The 20,946-nt window shown below is 50.8% G+C and overlaps 1 long non-coding RNA gene across 1 annotated transcript in view; it reads left to right on the forward strand.

Moving 5' to 3' along the window:
• The first annotated feature begins 18,892 nt into the window (after window positions 1-18,892).
• The window catches only part of LOC126236977 (uncharacterized), a 34,046-nt gene continuing 31,992 nt past the window's right edge, over window positions 18,893-20,946 (forward strand). The window contains exons 1-2 of the long non-coding RNA XR_007545017.1: window positions 18,893-18,995; window positions 20,033-20,519. This is a non-coding gene — a long non-coding RNA (uncharacterized LOC126236977). The remainder of the gene's footprint in view (window positions 18,996-20,032; window positions 20,520-20,946) is intronic.

Genomic DNA, 20,946 nt, shown 5'->3' on the forward strand with positions numbered 1-20,946 from the left:
GTCGTAACCAACGTCCACTATGTCCTATACATGATTTTATAATGGAATCAAAGTGTACAAGTTTATATCCTGCATTGATTATTATGATTCTTGTTCTCCATAAATTTTGTCGGTCGTACCAGCCCCATGGAATAGTTTCAAAATCGTTGTTTACTTCTGTAATATATTTAAAGAATACATCAAAATTTCTATAGGTTGGTACATCACATGCAAAATTAGATTCTAATTCCATTCTGTTCATTTTAGTAGCTGTTACGTGAGGAGGATTCATCATAGTTTGTGTTACACCTGGATAGTGAAGTGGTGTAGGTGAGGAATTTGTATGATTTCTGATCATTTCACTTTCACGTATATCTACTGCGTGAATACAAGTATTAGGCCCTAAGTTGTATTTCTACCCACTGTCGATATCTTGGTTTAGTACACAATACTCTAGGTTTATTTATGAATGATAAGTCTGTGATGCCTTGCTTGTCATCTGCGTGCAATGGAACTGATAAGTCGCTAAACAGCACTTCAACAGGTAAGTGTTGTCGTTTAAGTTTCTACAACGTATGCAATTTGGATTTGGAGTTAAGTCTGCTGGAATTAGGTAACGAGTTACGTTAGCTAATATATAGTCTTCATCATTTGACTCACTCAAAGTTGAAATGTCACTAAAACTATCCGAATCACTTTCACTGCTGTCACTCATACCTTGTGCGGTAGCGTAGATGACGATGACGTCGACTGGAACAGCAAACAGCGTGGTCTCGTGCAGCGTGGAGTCCGTGAAGTGACTGTAAATTAGCTCCGCCACGCCTCCCTTAAGTATACATTAAACCGGAAAAACCACTGATAACTTGCTAAGACAACAGCAGCAGCAGCAACCGCAATCGCGACATATGCGGACGTATACGTGCGTCCGCGTCGCGATTGGACTTACCAATTCCATTGCACGCAGATGACAAGCAAGGCATCAAAGACTTATCATTCATAAACAAACCTAGAGTATCGTGTACGAAACCAAGATATCGACAGGAATAATGTAATTTTAGGAATAACTGTATACTACTGTGTTTTTTAAAGGCAAATAATATTCTGTACTAATTATACAACTAGTAATCTTAATTGATGAGAAGACAATCTTGATTCTCTAATGGATGGACTGTTCGAAGTTAATGAACACCTTTTTTGAGTAAAAGGATAGTTACCTCTTCCTACAATCGTCTTGAACTCAATCTTCAAGTTTCAAATGCATTTCCTTCTTCTTATCTTTTATAAAGCTGGACACTAACGGTATGAAAGAAAGAACCTCCAGAGTAACTGTGGATCGTGAGTAGCTGGAGAAAGTGTTTTGCTCCACATTGAGAAGTACCACTGATTAATATAGTTTTCCTGCTGGCACAGTTATTTTAGTTTGGAGTCGATTGAAAAAAACAAGGTGACCATTTTCCAGACCATTATTAAGGACAAAGGCCTCGCATTTTGTAGTTGTCTCCTCCATCTGCTATAAGGCAAATTGAATTTCCATGCAGAATTTTTGGTGGTTTCGTCATTCTCCTCAAAGCGGTGTGAGTAATATTGAGCGAATGTATCTTACAGCCTTCCTCGTTCATGTGTTCACAGTTGTTGAATTGTCATCTACTTCTTTGCATGTTAGCCTTGATCGTCTTTCATCCAAAGCTTCACTTTTTGTTTTAATAGAATTCGATAACATTTTCTTGTTTAATAAGTGCTCTTGAAGTGCTGTGTGGTCATAAGTGCCTTCCAAGCCCGAAAATAAGCTTTCTTTGCCTGCTGTAAATAACTTCACAGAACGCCGCTATTTTACCACAGCATCGTCATCCATGTTCTTCAATTCCTAGAACTCTTCTACATGGTTTCATTGAATTTATAGCCATCGCAGGTTAAGTGTGTATTACAACAATCACTAAAAACAGGTTGCAAAACGTGAGTTTTTCGTTTCGATGACTAAGTTCAATTACATAACGGAATACTATGTGAGTCTGCACAGATGTTAGCGAGTTGCTGCCGAGTTCGGTTAGGGCCAGGAACACCACCCCCGTTGACTCACACTACCGAATAGTTCCTTTAAACTCGTGTGAGGAAGGCCGCAGGATAGCCGATAGCCGATGTCAGCGCAGCAGCCACTAGCTCGCCAAAAATTCACTAACTTGGCTGAACGGGCCCGCTGCAGGAATCCGCCCGTTTGCGTACCTACTGAGAGGCCGGATCGGCCGTTTCAAGACCAGTTGATAACGGACACAAGATTGTGCCTTCACTAGCACACAGCTGAAACTACAAATGTTCAAAGACTCTAACGGATATGCCACGGCCAGCTAGCTCTACACTTCTACAAGTATGTCCTACCAGATTTTTTTTTTAGTCTCTCATACGACTTACATCTTGAATGTGTGGATAATAGGTAATTCAACCCACAGATTAAAAGGTATATTACGTTCGCATTATATTTGTGGGGGTTAATTAATTAAAATTAACCCTAACTCGAGAAAATAGTAAAAAGGCAAAATTGTCGTGTCAATGTGTGTGTGTGTTTTTTTTTTTCTTTATTGTAATTTTAACACCCCATACAAAGGTGGGCTGGCAGCGGAACAGTGTACCCCGCTCTTCAGCCATAGGCAGTACAATAAAAAAGAAAGGGAGACAGACAAGTAACAGAATGGCGGTTTAAAAAACAGGAGATACAATAGTTAAAAAACATGAAGCCGTTCACACTCTACGAAACAACAAGAAAAACGGCGGCACTGGGCACAAACACTGACGAGGTAGACGACGCACGTGAACGAAGGAGCGTGGACGGCGAAAAACACTGATGCACAGACACGACGGCACAAACACTAATCCGAGGGCGACGATCTCCGGCGCGCGAAAGTTCACGATGCGTGTGCGAGTCCGGGGACCTGCCAAGAGAGGAGGAGGAGGAGGAGGAGGAGGGGGAGGAGGAGGAGGGGGAGTGGGAAAGCGAGAGGGGAGAGCAGGGACGCCACGGGCAAGGGAAAGAGGGGGGGAGAGGAAGGGGGAGGGGAAGCCCGGAAGAAGAGGGATGGAGGGAGGGGACGGGGGAAAAGGAAAGAGAAGGGAAGGGAAGAGAAAGGAGGGAGGGTGCCTAAGGGAAAGGACACCAGGAGTGAGGGGGGGGGCAGGGTCAAAGTTGATAGGAGGGGTAGATGGAGGGGACGAGGACATCATCAGGGAGGGGGAGCTGGCGGAAGCCACCTTGGGAGAGGGTAAGGAGGAGAGGTTGGAGCCGAACGGGGATTTGGCGGTGGTGGCCAATGGCAACTCCGCCACGCGCAACTGGGAGGGGATTATCGGAGCGGTGGAGGAGATAGGGGGAGGTGTGGATGGAGTGGTGGGGTTGGAGGAAGGTTTCATTGAGGAGGAAGGCATCCACACGGTGGGTAGCAAGGGTGTGCAGGAAGAGGTTCTTGTTGGCGGGAAGGGAGCGGATATTGTTGAACAGGATACGATGCTGTCGCGCCATGATAAGGATTTAGACGAGGGTGTCAAGGCGGGAGAAGGTGAAATGGGCCTGGTTATGGGAATAGGTGGCGTACATTTTAAGGTGGAATATGGAACGGGCGGCGAGGGAGATCTGTTGGAGGGTGTGGGGGCGCTGAAAGGGATGGACGTTTTGGAGGACAATGGTAAGGAACCTGATGATGTCCTCAGCAGTGGGGGGGGGGACGAAGGGAATTGCCAGGAGGGGTGGGGGCGTCCAGGGGACGGACAGGTACGGTGAGTTCAGGGGAGGTGGGAGGGGGTCGCGCTTTTGGGAGTAAGTAGGGTGGGGGAGGCTGCAGGTATTACAGGAGGGAGGGGATTGGAGGTTGGGGCACTGCTGGAGGAAGTGCGCTTGTCGACAATGCGGGCAGGTGGGGGCCTCGCGGCACTCTCCTGTTGGATGTGCATTGTAGCGCAGACATCTGTGGCAGCGCAGGGATTGAGGGGGGGAACGGGAGGGGTCGACCTTGTACCGCTGATTGAAGAGGAGGGCACCCTCCTTCAGGAGACGGTCAATGGAGGGGGCGTCCTCAGAGAAAACCCGCATAAGGCGGGTGGGGCCGGTCGCGTTGAAAATGCGGCGGACTGCCCGCACCTCCAGGGTGGGATGGGCCTTCAGCTCCGCCAACACCTCCTCCTCCGTGATCGATGGACTAAGCCGAGTGATCACGGCGGTGAGGGTCGGCGGGCGACGCGGGGGTTGGGGTTGGCGGGTAGGAGATGGGGAGGGAGCAGGGGTGAGGGAGGCGTTAGGACCAAAACGGGTGATGGGGAGGCGGGAGAGGATGTCAGTATGGAGGGTTGGGCTGGGGGAGGAGATAAGAACAGAATCCCATCTGGGAGTAAGGAGAGTGATGGGGGCGCCAGGGAAATGTTGGCGGAGGAGGAGGAGGGAGAGATTCCGGGCCTCGAGGAAGGAAGGATTGGGACGGGACAGGAGATATTTGTAGAGACCGGGTGGGGAGGAGGAGGAGGAGGAGGAGGGAGCGGGGCCTGGTGGGGAGACGTCCATGGCATTTTGGGGTGGGGAAGGGGGGCGGGGTGGAGCCTTTTTAGGAGCAGAGGAAGTGGGGGCGCCACTAGGGCGTTTGACAGCGGCAGATGGGCGGGTGGTGATAAGAGGGACGGGAACGATGGGGAGGTGGTGGGAAGGGACAGGTCCCGGCACGGACGCAGCAGTCGGCGCCGGAGATAGTGACTGTGACAGTGCAGGCGAAGGTGTCAGTGATGGTGATGGTGACGATGATGACGGTGGTGGTGGTGGTGGCGGTGGCGGCGGTGATGGCGATGGCGACGGCGACGGGGAGAGCGGGGCATGGGCAGTGGCCCGACGGGCCACCACCCTAGCCGGAGCTGCAGTGACAGGCTGGGGGAGTGGGGGGAAAGGTTCAGAACGAGAGGAAGAAGCGGGAGAGGGGGCGACAAAGAGCGAGGGCGAAGGGATAGAGAGGAGGGGAGGGATGGAAGGAGGGGGGTGGGACTGGGCACACCAAGTGATAGTGGTGGAGGCGGCGGAAGGGGACGTATACACGATGGCGGTGGTGGTAGTAGTGACGGTGGTGGTGGGGGCGGACATGACGACAAGGAGAAGAAAGAAAAAAAACACAGCACTAAAAGGACAGGACACACACTGGGGGACGGCGGGCGGCGACGGCGGCGGGCGGCGGCGGCGACGGCGACGGCGACGGCGACGGCGAGAGGCAGGAACGCTGCTGCCGCGGACGGGGCCGTGGGGGCGGCGGCGCCGGCGGCGGCGGCGGCGGCGGCGGCGGCGGCGGCGGCGGCGGCGGCTGCTGCTGCTGCTGCTGCTGCTGCTGCTGCCTGGACTGCTGCTGCCACCGGAGGGCTGGCTGGCTGGCTGGCTGGCTGGCTGGCTGGCTGGCTGCGGGACCACTGCTGCAGGCCGGGACCGGGAACTGCTGCTGGGCTGGCTGGCACCTGGAACACCTAGCACTTCGATGAGCGCGAAAATTGCACTATCGAAGGGCGGTAACCTTTCGGTGTACCGCGGGAGATGAATGGGTGTCTTTTTCTTTTTTTTTTTTTTACTTTATTGTCATTTTAAAACCTATACAATAGGCAGGCTGGCAGCAGCACACTACGCCGCTCTTCAGCCAAAGAAGACATAAGCATAAAAAAACAGGAGAAAAACAGAAAAGTCACAAAATGGTGGGCGATAAAACAGGAGACACAGAGAGACAAACACGGAGCCGTTCACACTCGACGATAAACCACACTGCAAACTGTTGAGACGACGCACAAACACTGAAGAAGACGATGGCACTGGTGAACAACGGAGTGTGACGGTGAACACTGAACACTAAACACGACGGCACACACAAGACACTGATGGCGGCGATCTCCGGCGCGCGAAAGTCCACGTAGCGTGTGCGAGTCCGGGGACCTGCCAAGAGGGGAACGGGGGTGAGGTGGGGGAGAAGGGAGAAAAGGACGCCAATGGCGGAGGAGATGGGGGCAGGAGGGAGAGGGACAGGGGAGGGGAGGCCCGGGGGAGGAGGGGAGAGAAAAGGAGGGGGGAGGGAAAAAGGGAGAGAAGGGAGGGAGGGTGCCCTGAGGAGCATGCACAGGAGGAGGGTGGAAGGATCAAAGTTGGTAGGAGGGGTAGATGGAGGGGAGGAGGACATCATCAGGGAGGGGGAGCTGGCGGAAGCCACCTTGGGAGAGGGTAAGGAGGGTGGAGAGATGGAGACCGGGTGGGACATGGGAGTACAGGCGCGGCAGCGGGCGGGGGTGGGAGAGGATCGGGGAGACGAGCGGGTGAGGAGGATCGAGTTTACGGGAGGTGTAGAGGATGCGTATTCGTTCGAGGAAGAGGAGGAGGTGGGGGAAGGGGATAAGATCATACAGGATCCGCGTGGGGGAGGGGAGACGGATGCGATAGGCAAGGCGGAGAGCATGGCGTTCAAGGATTTGGAGGGATTTATAAAAGGAAGGGGGGGCGGAGATCCAGGCGGGATGGGCGTAACAGAGGATAGGGCGGATGAGGGACTTATAGGTGTGGAGGATGGTGGAGGGGTCTAGACCCCACGTACGGCCGGAAAGGAGCTTGAGGAGACGGAGTCGGGAACGTGCCTTGGCTTGGATTGTCTGGAGATGGGGAGTCCAGGAGAGGCGACGGTCGAGGGTGACGCCAAGGTACTTAAGGGTGGGGGTGAGAGCGATGGGACGGCCATAAACGGTGAGATAGAAATCAAGGAGGCGGAAGGAAGGGGTGGTTTTGCCTACAATGATCGCCTGGGTTTTGGAAGGATTGACCGTGAGCAACCACTGGTCGCACCAAGCGGTGAACCGGTCAAGATGGGATTGGAGAAGGTGTTGGGAGCGTTGCAGGGTGGGGGCAAGGGCAAGGAAGGCGGTGTCATCGGCAAATTGGAGAAGGTGGACGGGGGGTGACAGTGGCGGCATGTCCGCCGTGTACAACAAGTACAGAAGGGGGGAGAGGACGGAGCCTTGGGGCACACCGGCGGAGGGGAAAAAGGTGTAGGAATCGGTGTTATGGATGGTGACATGGGAAGGACGGCGGGAGAGGAAGGAACCGATCAGACGAACGTAGTTAATGGGAAGGGCGAAGGTTTGGAGCTTGAAGAGGAGACCGGAATGCCATACGCGGTCATATGCGCGTTCGAGGTCAAGAGAGAGGAAGATTGCGGAGCGACGGGAATTGAGCTGGTCGGAAAGGAGATGAGTGAGGTGAAGGAGGAGATCGTCGGAAGAGAAGGACGGCCGAAAGCCACACTGGGTAATAGGGAGGAGGCGGTGCTGGCGGAGATGCTGGTGGATGCGGCGGGTGAGGATAGATTCCAGGACCTTGCTGAAGACCGAGGTAAGGCTGATGGGACGGTAGGAGGAGACGGCGGACGGCGGTTTGCCAGGTTTGAGGAACATGAGGATACGGGAGGTTTTCCACAGGTCGGGGTAGTAACCGGTGGACAGGACTACATTGTAGAGCCTGGCCAGGGTGGAGAGGAAAGAGACAGGAGCTTCACGAAGGTGACGGTAGGTGACACGATCGTGACCAGGAGCGGTGTTGCGTTTGGTGCGGAGTGTAGTAATGAGATCCTGTGTAGTGATGGGGGCATTAAGTTCCGTGTGTGGAATGTTGTCCAAGTACTGGAAACCAGGAGCAAGGGGAGGGACAGAGGTGTCAGTTCGATCGCGGATATCTGGGAAGAGGGAGTAATCGAACTGGGGATCATCAGGGATGGAAAACACATCGGACAGGTAGGAGGCAAAGTGATTGGCCTTACTAAGGGCGTCAGGGAAGGGGTGATCATCGTGGAGAAGAGGATAGTAGGGGGAGGGCTTAGTTCCGGTAAGGCGACGGAAGGCGGTCCAGAACTTGGACGAGTTTATAGGGAGGGTAGCAGTTAAACGGGTGCATGTCTGTCGCCAGTCCCGGCGTTTCTTAGCCGCGAGCAAATTTCGAATGTGTCGCTGTAGTTGCCGGTGGCGTCGTAGGGTGTCCGGGTCACGCGTGTGGAGGAAGGCACGGTAGAGACGACGGGATTCACAGAGGAGGAGGACGGCCTGTGGTGGCAAGGTAGGACGGTGGGGGTGGATGGCAACAGTAGGGACGTGGGCCTCCACGGCCTCAGACAAGGTCTGCTGGAGAAAGGAGGCGGCATGGGAGACATCATCGGGACGGCGGTAGGCGAGAGGGTGGCTGTCGACCTGAGTGGAGAGGGTATCCCGGTAGGCATTCCAGTTGGCACGGGAATAGTCATGGATGTACTTGGGGGGAGGGTCATGACGAGGGTCGGGGCGGGGGCGACGACCGTCTGAAACGGTGAGGAGGACAGGGAGATGGTCACTACCAATAGGCTCCAGGACATCCACCGTAATGCGACCAAGGAGGTTGGGGGAGGAAAGAATAACATCGGGAGTGGAATCGGATTCGGGGCGGGTGTGCTGGGGGATGGGGATGAGGTCGCCTTGAAGGGAGGAGAGGAACCGATGCCACCGCCGTAACTGGGCAGCGGAGCGACTATGGATGTTGAGGTCTGCGGCGATCACATAGGAGGAGAAGGTACGGTCGATGTGGGAGAGGAAGTCGAAAGGAAGAGGGGCGTTGGGGCGGACATAGATGGTGGCACAGGTAATGGTAAGGCCGGGGAAGAAGAGACTAAGGATCAGGTGTTCGGTGGGGTCGGGAAGGAGAGGTTGGAGCCGAACGGGGATTTGGCGGTGGTGGCCAATGGCAACTCCGCCACGCGCAACTGGGAGGGGATTATCGGAGCGGTGGAGGAGATAGGGGGAGGTGTGGATGGAGTGGTGGGGTTGGAGGAAGGTTTCATTGAGGAGGAAGGCATCCACACGGTGGGTAGCAAGGGTGTGCAGGAAGAGGTTCTTGTTGGCGGGAAGGGAGCGGATATTGTTGAAAAGGATACGATGCTGTCGCGCCATGATAAGGATTTAGACGAGGGTGTCAAGGCGGGAGAAGGTGAAATGGGCCTGCTTATTGGAATAGGTGGCGTACATTTTAAGGTGGAATATGGAACGGGCGGCGAGGGAGATCTGTTGGAGGGTGTGGGGGCGCTGAAAGGGATGGACGTTTTGGAGGACAATCGTGAGGAACCTGATGATGTCCTCAGCAGTGGGGGGGGGGGGACGAAGGGAATTGCCAGGAGGGGTGGGGGCGTCCAGGGGACGGACAGGTACGGTGAGTTCAGGGGTGGTGGGAGGGGGTCGGGCTTTACACTTTTGGGAGTAGGTAGGGTGGGGGAGGCTGCAGGTATTACAGGAGGGAGGGGATTGGAGGTTGGGGCACTGCCGGAGGAAGTGCGCTTGTCGACAATGCGGGCAGGTGGGGGCCTCGCGGCACTCGGCTGTTGTATGTGCATTGTAGCGCAGACATCTCTGGCAGCGCAGGGATTGAGGGGGGGAACGGGAGGGGTCTACCTTGTACCGCTGATTGAAGAGGAGGGCACCCTCCTTCAGGAGACGGTCAATGGAGGGGGCGTCCTCAGAGAACACCCGCATAAGGCGGGTGGGGCCGGTCGCGTTAAAAATGCGGCGGACTGCCCGCACCTCCAGGGTGGGATGGGCCTTCAGCTCCGCCAACACCTCCTCCTCCGTGATCGACGGACTAAGCCGAGTGATCACGGCGGTGAGGGTCGGCGGGCGACGCGGGGGTTGGGGTTGGCGGGTAGGAGATGGGGAGGGAGCAGGGGTGAGGGAGGCGTTAGGACCAAAACGGGTGATGGGGAGGCGGGAGAGGATGTCAGTATGGAGGGTTGGGCTGGGGGAGGAGATAAGAACAGAGTCCCGTCTGGGAGTAAGGAGAGATATGGGGGCGCCAGGGAAATGTTGGCGGAGGAGGAGGGAGAGATTCCGGGCCTCGAGGAAGGAAGGATCGGGACGGGACAGGAGATATTTGTAGAGACCGGGTGGGGAGGAGGAGGAGGAGGAGGAGGGAGCGGGGCCTGGTGGGGAGACGTCCATGGCATTTTGGGGTGGGGATGGGGGGCGGGGTGGAGCCTTTTTAGGAGCAGAGGAAGTGGGGGCGCCACTAGGGCGTTTGACAGCGGCAGATGGGCGGGTGGTGATAAGAGGGACGGGAACGACGGGGAGGTGGCAGGAAGGGGCAGGTCCCGGCACGGACGCAACAGTCGGCGCTGGAGAGAATGACTGTGACGGTGCAGGCGAAGGTGTCAGTGATGGTGACGGCGACGATGATGGCGGTGGTGGTGGTGGTGGCGGCGGTGATGGCGATGGCGACGGGGAGAGCTGGGCGTGGGCAGCGGCCCGACGGGCCACCACCCGAGCCGGAGCTGCAGTGACAGGCTGGGGGAGTGGGGGGAAAGGTTCAGAACGAGAGGAAGAAGCGGGAGAGGGGGCGACAAAGAGCGAGGGCGAAGGGATAGAGAGGAGGGGAGGGATGGAAGGAGGGGGGTGGGACTGGGCACACCAAGTGATAGTGGTGGAGGCGGCGGAAGGGGATGTATAGACGATGGCGGTGGTGGGAGTAGTGACGGTGGTGGTGGGGGCGGACATGACGACAGGAAGAAAAAACGCACAGCACGAAAAGGAAAGGACACAAACTGGGAAACGGCGACGACGCAGATGGACGAAGACCGGCGAAGACGCAGACGGACGCAGAGGGACGAAGACTGGCGAAGACGCAGACGGACGCAGAGGGACGAAGACCGACGAAGACCGGCGAAGACGCAGACGGACGCAGACCAGGGCGGACGGCGGCGGCGACGGCGACGGCGGCGGCGGCGGCGGCGAGCACCGGCTGGCGGAGCGGCGGCGGCGAACAGACGGACGCACGGACGGACAGACGGACGGACGGACAGCAGGCGAGACGGACAGCGAGCAGGCAGGCAGGCAGGCAGGCAGGCAGGCAGGCAGGCAGGCACACGGACGGACGGACGGACGAACAGCTACAACAGTAAGCGGCGGGCTGACAGACAGACAGACAGACAGACAGATACAATCTTCGAAAGCGAAGATTCCAACCAGAGAGTAGCCCAGGCTTTGGAATCCGGCGCCTTCGAATGAGGGAATCCAACCCTCTGATCGTGAATGGGTGTCTGTAAAAGTAATTATTTATAGTAGAATTCAAGGTCTACTGATATCAAGAATGCATCAGGTCGACACAGTTTCTCTTAGTCGTAACAATTGACATGTCATCCATCATTATCCTTTAGAATTTTAACTCTAAATGTTTGCAAAATATGCAGTGGACTCTTATACTGTGAAAAAGAAAGTTAAATATTTAATGAGCTCATACTGACGTCATTCAGCTCGCCATCTACAGAGTTTTGCATGAACTACTTGAGCTACACCTGGTGTTCTCGAATGCTTCACAGGGAGTCCGCCATGCACAGAACCGACAGTCGAATTCGCGATGCCGACGAGCGAGGACGATGCGCGCGCGGCCGGGGCAGCCGCCTCGGACGCGCCGGAGTCGGCCGCTGGTCGGTCGGTTGGGCCTGACCCGCCGGACGCTCCAGCGGCCGCTCCACACAGGACGGATCCCAGGCTGACGACCCAGGCTACGGCACCGGTTCATGACAGGATAGAACGACGGTCGACAGGCGCTATTCGACCGCAGAAGATTACACACCGCACGACGAAACCGTATTCGGACGTCGGCCATACATAACATCACGACGGACGCAGCAATGAAGACGACCGCCAGGACTACGCCGGAAGACTCGATATATGTCGGGAGGAGGACAAAGAAACGCTGAAGGACATACAACGCCTCATCCGCTATTCACGGGACACGCAAGAGCAGGATAACGACACCTGTCTGGCATCTCCATCTGTGGAATCAGATGTCGAATCACAGCACTCCCACCAAACGGTCGACGACGCGGAGATGGCAGCGGCCTCTCCAGCAGGAAACGACAACGACTCCCCACACGCAGAGGGGGACTTTACGCTCGTACACAACAAACGGCGCAGAAGCAACGCATTAGCCAAGGACTTAGCCAACCCGGCTAAGAGACGAACGGAGACCATCCCCACAACGAACCGATTCGCCCCACTGACACCTCAAGCTGCGCCTCCATCAACCACCAACAAGCCGCAGGCACAAACTTCTAATGCCGCAGAAGCCGTGGACAGAGAGAAGAATGTGCTTCGCAAAGTGCCCCCAGTCACAATTTATTACACAAAGGAGTACGTTCACCTCAATGAAACGCTCAACGGACTTCTAGAGGGCAACCTTAAAGCTATATACCAAAAGGACCGCGTCAAATACCACTTTGAGTCCTTCGAAGACCAAAGGCGTGCAATAAAATTCTTCACGAACCACAGCTTCTCCTATTTTACGCATCAAGCACCAGACGACAGGGAACTGAAAGTAGTTGTCAAACGCCTTCCGGCGGAAGTTACCGAAGAACAACTTTACTATGCCCTCAAGGAAAAAGGCTTCAGAGTGCTACAAGTCTACCAATTTAAGGAACGCGACGAGAAGACGAAACAATTGATGCCGCAACCTGTGTACCGAGTCACCCTCCCATCCGGAAAAGACAGTGACAAGATCTATGATGTCAAATACCTGCTCTACACACGAGTGATAATAGAAACCTATAATAGTAAAGAAGGACCAGTCCAGTGCCGACATTGCCAACGTTTCGAGCATACAGCGAACTACTGCAGCATGCCAGCACGCTGCGTCCGCTGCGGTGGATCCCATAAATCATCGAATTGTACCCATCCTATGACGGCGCCCCCAAAGTGCGCCAATTGTGAACAAGAACATCCAGCTACCTTCCGTGGCTGCCCCAAATTTCAAGAACTCCTACGGAAATATACTAGAAGTACACCAAAGAAGTCGACCCCACAACGGCCTATAATTGTTAAGAACTCGGCCATGGCAGCGATTCCGGCCACCCAACAACAAGCGGCACCTCTCCCTGTGGAAACAATCGCCTCTCGACCACAACCGGCACCCCGAGTGACTCTACGACAGACAAGACAACAGCGCTCGTACTCCGAAGCACTACATGCCCATCCGCCGACTCCAACACCAGCGGAGACGTCATCTGCCTGGTCGACCACCTTTACACCAGCGTTAACAGATATTCTTCAACTACTCACCGCCCTCCAGCAGAAGCTGACGTCTATCCTCTCGCTTGTAGAAAGCGTACTGACAGCTTTTCAAACACCCTAAATGGATAGACGGTATCACGCGAGGAATCTTAACTTCTGCATTTGGAATGCCAACGGCCTGAAACTGAAGAAAATAGAATTCACGGACTTCTTACATCGCCACAAGATAGACGTAGCATTTGTCTCCGAAACACATCTCCGCGAGTCAACCGACCTCCGCTTGAGGAACATGCACATCTACCGGACGGACAGACGGGACCAACGGGGTGGAGGGACCGCAGTTCTGATCAAAAAATGTATTCGTCACCACCAAGAACGTTTACCCCAACTCCAGACTTTAGAGGCCACGGCAGTAACAATCCACACGACGCTCGGAAACATTACCTGTATTGCGGCTTACCTTAGCCCAAAGAAGACTCAACCCAGAAGATCTTTACTCCGTTACAGAGGGTTACGACAAGATCCTCCTTGGAGGGGATCTTAATAGTAAACATGTTGCCTGGAATTCCCGTAAGACTAATCCAAAAGGACATATGTTGTTTGCACTGGCCGAGAATTTACATGTTACCGTCCATGGACCACGGGAACCGACGAGGATACCTTACGTCCAGACACAAGACGCTGATGTTCTAGACATCGCCATAATCAAGAACATCAACCCGAATCTCCATCTGTGGACGTTGCATGATCTTTCGTCAGACCACAGACCGGTGTTAGGACTCATAGAGAGGGCTACCTTGCAACTCCCACTGCCGACGACAAGAACTTACGACTGGCAGCAGTTCCAAGCGTACCTCAACAACAATGTGCGACCAACCCAGGTTGTTACTACCAGAGAAGCGATTGATGTGGCAGTCGCAGTACTCACGAAGAAGATTACCAGTGCGAAACAACGAGCACTCACGGAGCACCTGCTACCAGAAGTCAATTATGACGAGTTTCCACCACCACTGCAGGAGCTTAAGACAAGGCGCAATCGCTGTCGGAAACGATGGGTCCGTTACCGCCATCCGGACGATAGACGGGAAACTCACAGACTAACCCGAGAACTCCGGCGGAAGGTTCAGGACTGGAAGCAACACACGTGGGAACTCAAAATGGACAACTTTCTATTACGCACCAAAGATGAATGGCGAATAGTTAAAAGTCTCAGACAGCAACAGCCCCCCAAAAGGGCAATTCGAGGACCCCATGGCCTCTTGTACGACTCACTGGCGCAGGCGGAGCTGTATGCGGATACATACCAACAACAGATGACTACGCCCCCACGGAGGATGGAGATGATGCACTCCACCGTGCAGAGGAGGACACAGCGGCGGAATGGGAAGCTATTCGGGACGCCCCGACTAACACTATGCCCCGGCTGACAACGCCGGAGGAAATTCGGAGGATTATCAAGTATAGCAAACACACCTCACCTGGAGCAGATAGAATCAGCAATACGGAATTGAAACACCTCCGAAGAAAGCCTGTTGTGCTTCTCACCCGGATAGTGAACAGCTGCCTCAGGACTGGATACTTCCCAGAGGCATGGAAGATTGCCAGAATAATGCCAATACCAAAACCGGGCAAGGATCTCTCACACCCTGACAGCTACAGACCCATAAGTTTACTGCCAATGCTGGGAAAGGTACTGGAACGTGTCCTACTGAAACGCATGCTGGACATCCTTGTGGCACACAACATCATCCGACCGGAGCAGTTTGGCTTCCAGGCGAAGCTATCGGCTGAGTTACAACTACTGCGCATCACGGAATCCATCCAAGACAATTTCAACAAGAAACGACATACTATTGGAGTCTTTCTCGATATAGAGAAGGCTTACGATAAAGTATGGCGACGCAACTTGATCGTCAAGCTCCGACGTACCACTCCCCTACCAGACTGCTATTTAAAACTTCTTGACAATTTTCTTCAGGATCGCAGATTATATGTTCGCATTGAAGACAAGAATTCAACAACACGGCCTGTCCTTGAAGGACTTCCACAAGGATCGGTCATCTCTCCACTGCTGTTTAATTTATATATTAACGACCTCCCGACGGTGCCACATGTTACTGCCAGTTTCTATGCCGACGACACAGCGCTCCTGACTGCAGGCACCAGAATGGACCACCTCGTCACACGGATGCAGCGCCAACTAGATTTAGTGGACCACTGGACCCACATGAACAAAATAACGGTCAATGCAGAAAAAACCAAAGTTATTGTCTTCACACGTCGGAGACCCATCGTCAATGACCGCCTGCGGATATCAGACCAGCCACTCCCCTGGGCAACAACTGTAAAATACCTGGGAGTGCATCTAGACGCCAAACTGTTGTATAGTCATCACATTATGGAGAAGAAGACGTCTGGCCTCAAAATGCTGGGAGCTCTCCTCCCCTTTCTGAAGAGCTCATACCTCAGCCAATGCACATTTCTTGACCTGCACCACATTTAGTCACTGAGGTCAATCAAATTTTGTTTGTGTATTTTGTGCAATAATATAAGTCAACAAGACCTGTGGACTTGTTTTGTTGATAAATTTTTCTAATGTAGTCCTGTTGTGTAAGTTTCGTAAACTGGAATACCATGGCATCATACAATTCTTTGTTTTTGAAGAGCTAGTGTCAATGAGAGTTTATCTAATGTTGTTAAAGATTTGTGAAGAGGCTACTCCTTAATTTTCAACAGTTACAAAATGTACAACTGACTTCAAATGAAGCTGTATTTGAAGATGATCTTTGTGGACGGTTTGATAACAATATCTACCACATGAAGCATAAAAAATGTAATTACTATTAGAAGACAGAAAATACAGCTGTATGAGGAGCCTGATGGAATATGTGAAATGAGATGTCAAGATGACAGAAGATCTGTTCAATTCACTTCTTTATTGTAGCCCTTGGCCATAGTAGACCAAGAACAGCTTGGTGGAGGTTTTCAGTTGCCTCTTATGTGAAGTAACAGACATCTGGCACTGCTGACGACAGAGCAAATAGTGGGGCTAAGTGTGGTGTCACTCGAATGCTGCTATCCATGATGTCTCCAGCTGTGATCACGATGACAGCATGACTGCTCAGCTGACAGTACTGGGAGGCAGCTGTGACCTCCAGCCGTGACCCCCCTCCTATGAGAGTACTGCTCTCTGTTCTGGCGATGGCTCTCTCATGACTCAGGGCACGCTGCCCTATCCTGTGGTTGAACAGCAGACCCTGTACTGCATTCCAGGATGTTCCTCTTAGTGTCACAGGCTCTTGGTGTGGCTGTGATACTGAGATGAGAATATTGTAGTACATGAATGGCTGAGTGCTTATAAGTTCCAGACTATGTTTATTTAGGGCGTAAACACTTCCATGGTGGCAAGTGAGGAAAGGCTTCCATCCTTCCATGAGTTTACTGCAGCATCAGCTGTTGCTGTACCGAATCTAGCTGACTCTGCTTCACAATGCCTGTCATCTGTGATTTGCTTCACAATGCATAACACTCTTGCCTGCATGTAGCTGGCTCTGTTGCAACTCACTTCCACTCTGGCATATTTCTTGACTGAATATGGTTGATACGCTACATTGTTCTCTTTTTTATCAAGATCTGGTACCTTAGGTTGCTCTCCTCCCATTTCTGAAGAGCTCATACCTCAGCCAACGCACGAAACTCCAGTTGTACCATGCCACAGTCGAACCATCTATTTTGTATGGATCGACCTCTTGGGGTACTACGTGTGCCACTAACTACAAGAAGTTACAGGTTGTACAAAGCAGATGCCTCCGATGGATCACAGGAGCCCAATGGTGGATCCGAAATCATGACATTCATCGAGCCTTAAGCGAATCTTACCTCTCAGACAAGGTCAAGGAGAAGGCACGAACCTTATTTCGGAAGTTGGACATGATACGTGACAGTACACCACAACTCACCACAGTAGGTACGGTAGAACCCTTACGCAACCACAAATATAAAGTACCGAAGGCGATAGTATTTGAGCCTCCGTAAATGATATCCCTACGTAATTCTCCATGATTTAAGGACATATCGTCCTTTAGCACTTCTACACACATGTATAAGGAGAAAATTTTTACCCCTTCCATTCCCTACAGAAGTAAAAATCAACGAAGTTGATCAGACTTCAGCACTACCACACACAATAAAAAAAAAAAAAAACTCCGACTGACACGACAATTTTGCCTTTTTACTATTTCTCGAGTAAGGGTTAATTTTAATTAATTAACCCCCACAAATATAATGCGAACGTAATATACCTTCTAATCTCTGGGTGGAATTACCTATTATCCACACATTCAGGTTGTAAGTCGTATGAGAGACTAAAAAAAAAATCTGGTAGGACATACTTGTAGAAGCGTAGAGCTAGCTGGCCGTGGCATATCCGATAGAGTCTTTGAACATTTGTAGTTTCAGCTGTGTGCTAGTGAAGGCACAATCTTGTGTCCGTTATCAACTGGTCTTGAAACGGCCGATCCGGCCTCTCAGTAGGTACGCAAACGGGCGGATTCCTGCAGTGGGCCCGTTCAGCCAAGTTAGTGAATTTTTGGCGAGCTAGTGGCTGCTGCGCTGACATCGGCTATCGGCTATCCTGCGGCCTTCCTCACACGAGTTTAAAGGAACTATTCGGTAGTGTGAGTCAACGGGGGTGGTGTTCCTGGCCCTAACCGAACTCGGCAGCAACTCGCTAACATCTGTGCAGACTCACATAGTATTCCGTTATGTAATTGAACTTAGTCATCGAAACGAAAAACTCACGTTTTGCAACCTGTTTTTAGTGATTGTTGTAATACACACTTAACCTGCGATGGCTATAAATTCAATGAAACCATGTAGAAGAGTTCTAGGAATTGAAGAACATGGATGACGATGCTGTGGTAAAATAGCGGCGTTCTGTGAAGTTATTTACAGCAGGCAAAGAAAGCTTATTTTCGGGCTTGGAAGGCACTTATGACCACACAGCACTTCAAGAACACTTATTAAACAAGAAAATGTTATCGAATTCTATTAAAACAAAAAGTGAAGCTTTGGATGAAAGACGATCAAGGCTAACATGCAAAGAAGTAGATGACAATTCAACAACTGTGAACACATGAACGAGGAAGGCTGTAAGATACATTCGCTCAATATTACCCACACCACTTTGAGGAGAATGACGAAACCACCAAAAATTCTGGATGGAAATTCAGTTTGCCTTATTGTAGGAAGAGGTAACTATCCTTTTACTAAAAAAAGGTGTTAACTTCGAACAGTCCATCCATTAGAGAATCAAGGTTGTCTTTTCGTCAATGAAGATTACTAGTTGTATAATTAGTACAGAATTTTATTTGCCTTTAAAAAACACAGTAGCCGGCCGAAGTGGCCGTGCGGTTAAACGCGCTACAGTCTGGAACCGCATGGCCGCTACGGTCGCAGGTTCGAATCCTGCCTCGGGCATGGATGTTTGTGATGTCCTTAGGTTAGTTAGGTTTAACTAGTTCTAAGTTCTAGGGGACTAATGACCTCAGCAGTTGAGTCCCATAGTGCTCAGAGCCATTTGAACCATTTTTGAAAAAACACAGTAGTATACAGTTATTCCTAAAATTACATTATTCCTGTCGATATCTTGGTTTCGTACACGATACTCTAGGTTTGTTTATGAATGATAAGTCTTTGATGCCTTGCTTGTCATCTGCGTGCAATGGAATTGGTAAGTCCAATCGCGACGCGGACGCGCGTATACGTCCGCATATGTCGCGATTGCGGTTGCTGCTGCTGCTGTTGTCTTAGCAAGTTATCAGTGGTTTTTCCGGTTTAATGTATACTTAAGGGAGGTGTGGCGGAGCTAATTTACAGTCACTTCACGGACTCCACGCTGCACGAGACCACGCTGTTTGCTGTTCCAGTCGACGTCATCGTCATCTACGCTACCGCACAAGGTATGAGTGACAGCAGTGACAGTGATTCGGAAAGTTTTAGTGACATTTCAACTTTGAGTGAGTCAAATGATGAAGACTATATATTAGCTAACGTAACTCGTTACCTAATTCCAGCAGACTTAACTCCAAATCCAAATTGGATACGTTGTAGAAACTTAAACAACACTTACCTGTAGAAGTGCTGTTTAGCGACTTATCAGTTCCATTGCACGCAGATGACAAGCAAGGCATCACAGACTTATCATTCATAAATAAACCTAGAGTATTGTGTACTAAACCAAGATATCGACAGTGGGTAGAAATACTACTTAGGGCCTAATACTTGTATTCACGCAGTAGATATACGCGAAAGTGAAATGATCAGAAATCATACAAATTCCTCACCTACACCACTTCACTATCCAGGTGTAACACAAACTATGATGAATCCTCCTCACGTAACAGCTACTAAAATGAACAGAATGGAATTAGAATCTAATTTTGCATGTGATGTACCAACCTATAGAAATTTTGATGTATTCTTTAAATATATTACAGAAGTAAACAACGATTTTGAAACTATTCCATGGGGCTGGTACGACCGACAAAATTTATGGAGAACAAGAATCATAATAATCAATGCAGGATATAAACTTGTACACTTTGATTCCATTATAAAATCATGTATAGGACATAGTGGACGTTGGTTACGACCACGTCAAATAACAGCTTTGTGGCAAAATTGTTATCTAAATGAAATATGCTCAAATGATTGTGCAAGTATTGCAATAGGATCTCATGCTCATATAAATCAATTTACAGCTGCAGCAAACAAATTTTTAGCACCACCTTTGCAACAAAAATATGATAATTTCTTTCAAGAATTAACAACCTTAACAAAAATACTTTTTTCAGAACTCTGTATTATTTGAAAGACAATATGTGGTGTAATATATGCCTAAAACCAATGTTCTCATGGAGAATAGAAAATATATTAACTAAAGATATAACTCGAGCTACTCCACAAGGTTCTAAAATCTATAAGTAAATATTTGCAGATGACTGAGTGTTCTCCAATCGATCCTGATTCACAAGATCTCTTCTCTGACAATGAGGAAGATATCAACGAACCAGGACCTTCTACTGCGATCACAAATGCTCCTAAAAAACGGAAGCCCGTCGCAGAAGAAATTGATTAGGAGAATATTCCATCTGCACAACAAGCTAAAAAGGTAAAATTCAATGAAAAATGGACAACCGAATTTAAAAATTTCATAATAAGCCTACTCATGGAAATATGTATAGGTCTTGATAAAAATGCATTTCAAGAAAAGTTCCAAACATTTTTTCTAACTTTACCAAAAAACTTGAAGTCAACATTCTGGTTCATTTATCGTGTTTTGATGACAGATTCAGACGAAAAATTAATGAATGCTGTAATGCGAAATCAAGCCTTGATTTTACGCACCATGTATTCGATGGAGATTCCTTCCAAAGAAATCAAACAAGCTTTATTAGCTTTACAAAATCACTTTTCAACAGCAGGTCAAGACGAGACATATTATGGTACATCTGTTTTGAAGACGCCGCCAGGCCACATGTCCACATTGTCCACAACTGTAACAGAGCCTACGGAACATGTCGATGCCTCTATGGGCGACAATTCGTGGCTCAATTGGGAAGACCCAAATTTGTCACGGTTGCAAAAGGAAGTGACACCGAAAAAAGAACAAATCTCTTCCTCTATCTTAGTAATGAACACAAAGCAGAACATGCAATATACTTGGAGAGAGGAATTAACGACACCGTTTCACTTCACATTACAGCTTCACGATGCGACGAAAATGGCCAAACTAACCAAACAGAGACAGTCGACAGCAAAAATACGGGACATTCGGATGTATTGCGATCCGAACGACCCGACGGACACACTGGGCCAAGTAATCAAACAAATAGTCTCGCACTCCCAATC

Source organism: Schistocerca nitens, chromosome 1 (genome assembly GCF_023898315.1).
Source record: "Schistocerca nitens isolate TAMUIC-IGC-003100 chromosome 1, iqSchNite1.1, whole genome shotgun sequence".
NCBI lineage: Eukaryota > Metazoa > Arthropoda > Insecta > Orthoptera > Acrididae > Schistocerca > Schistocerca nitens.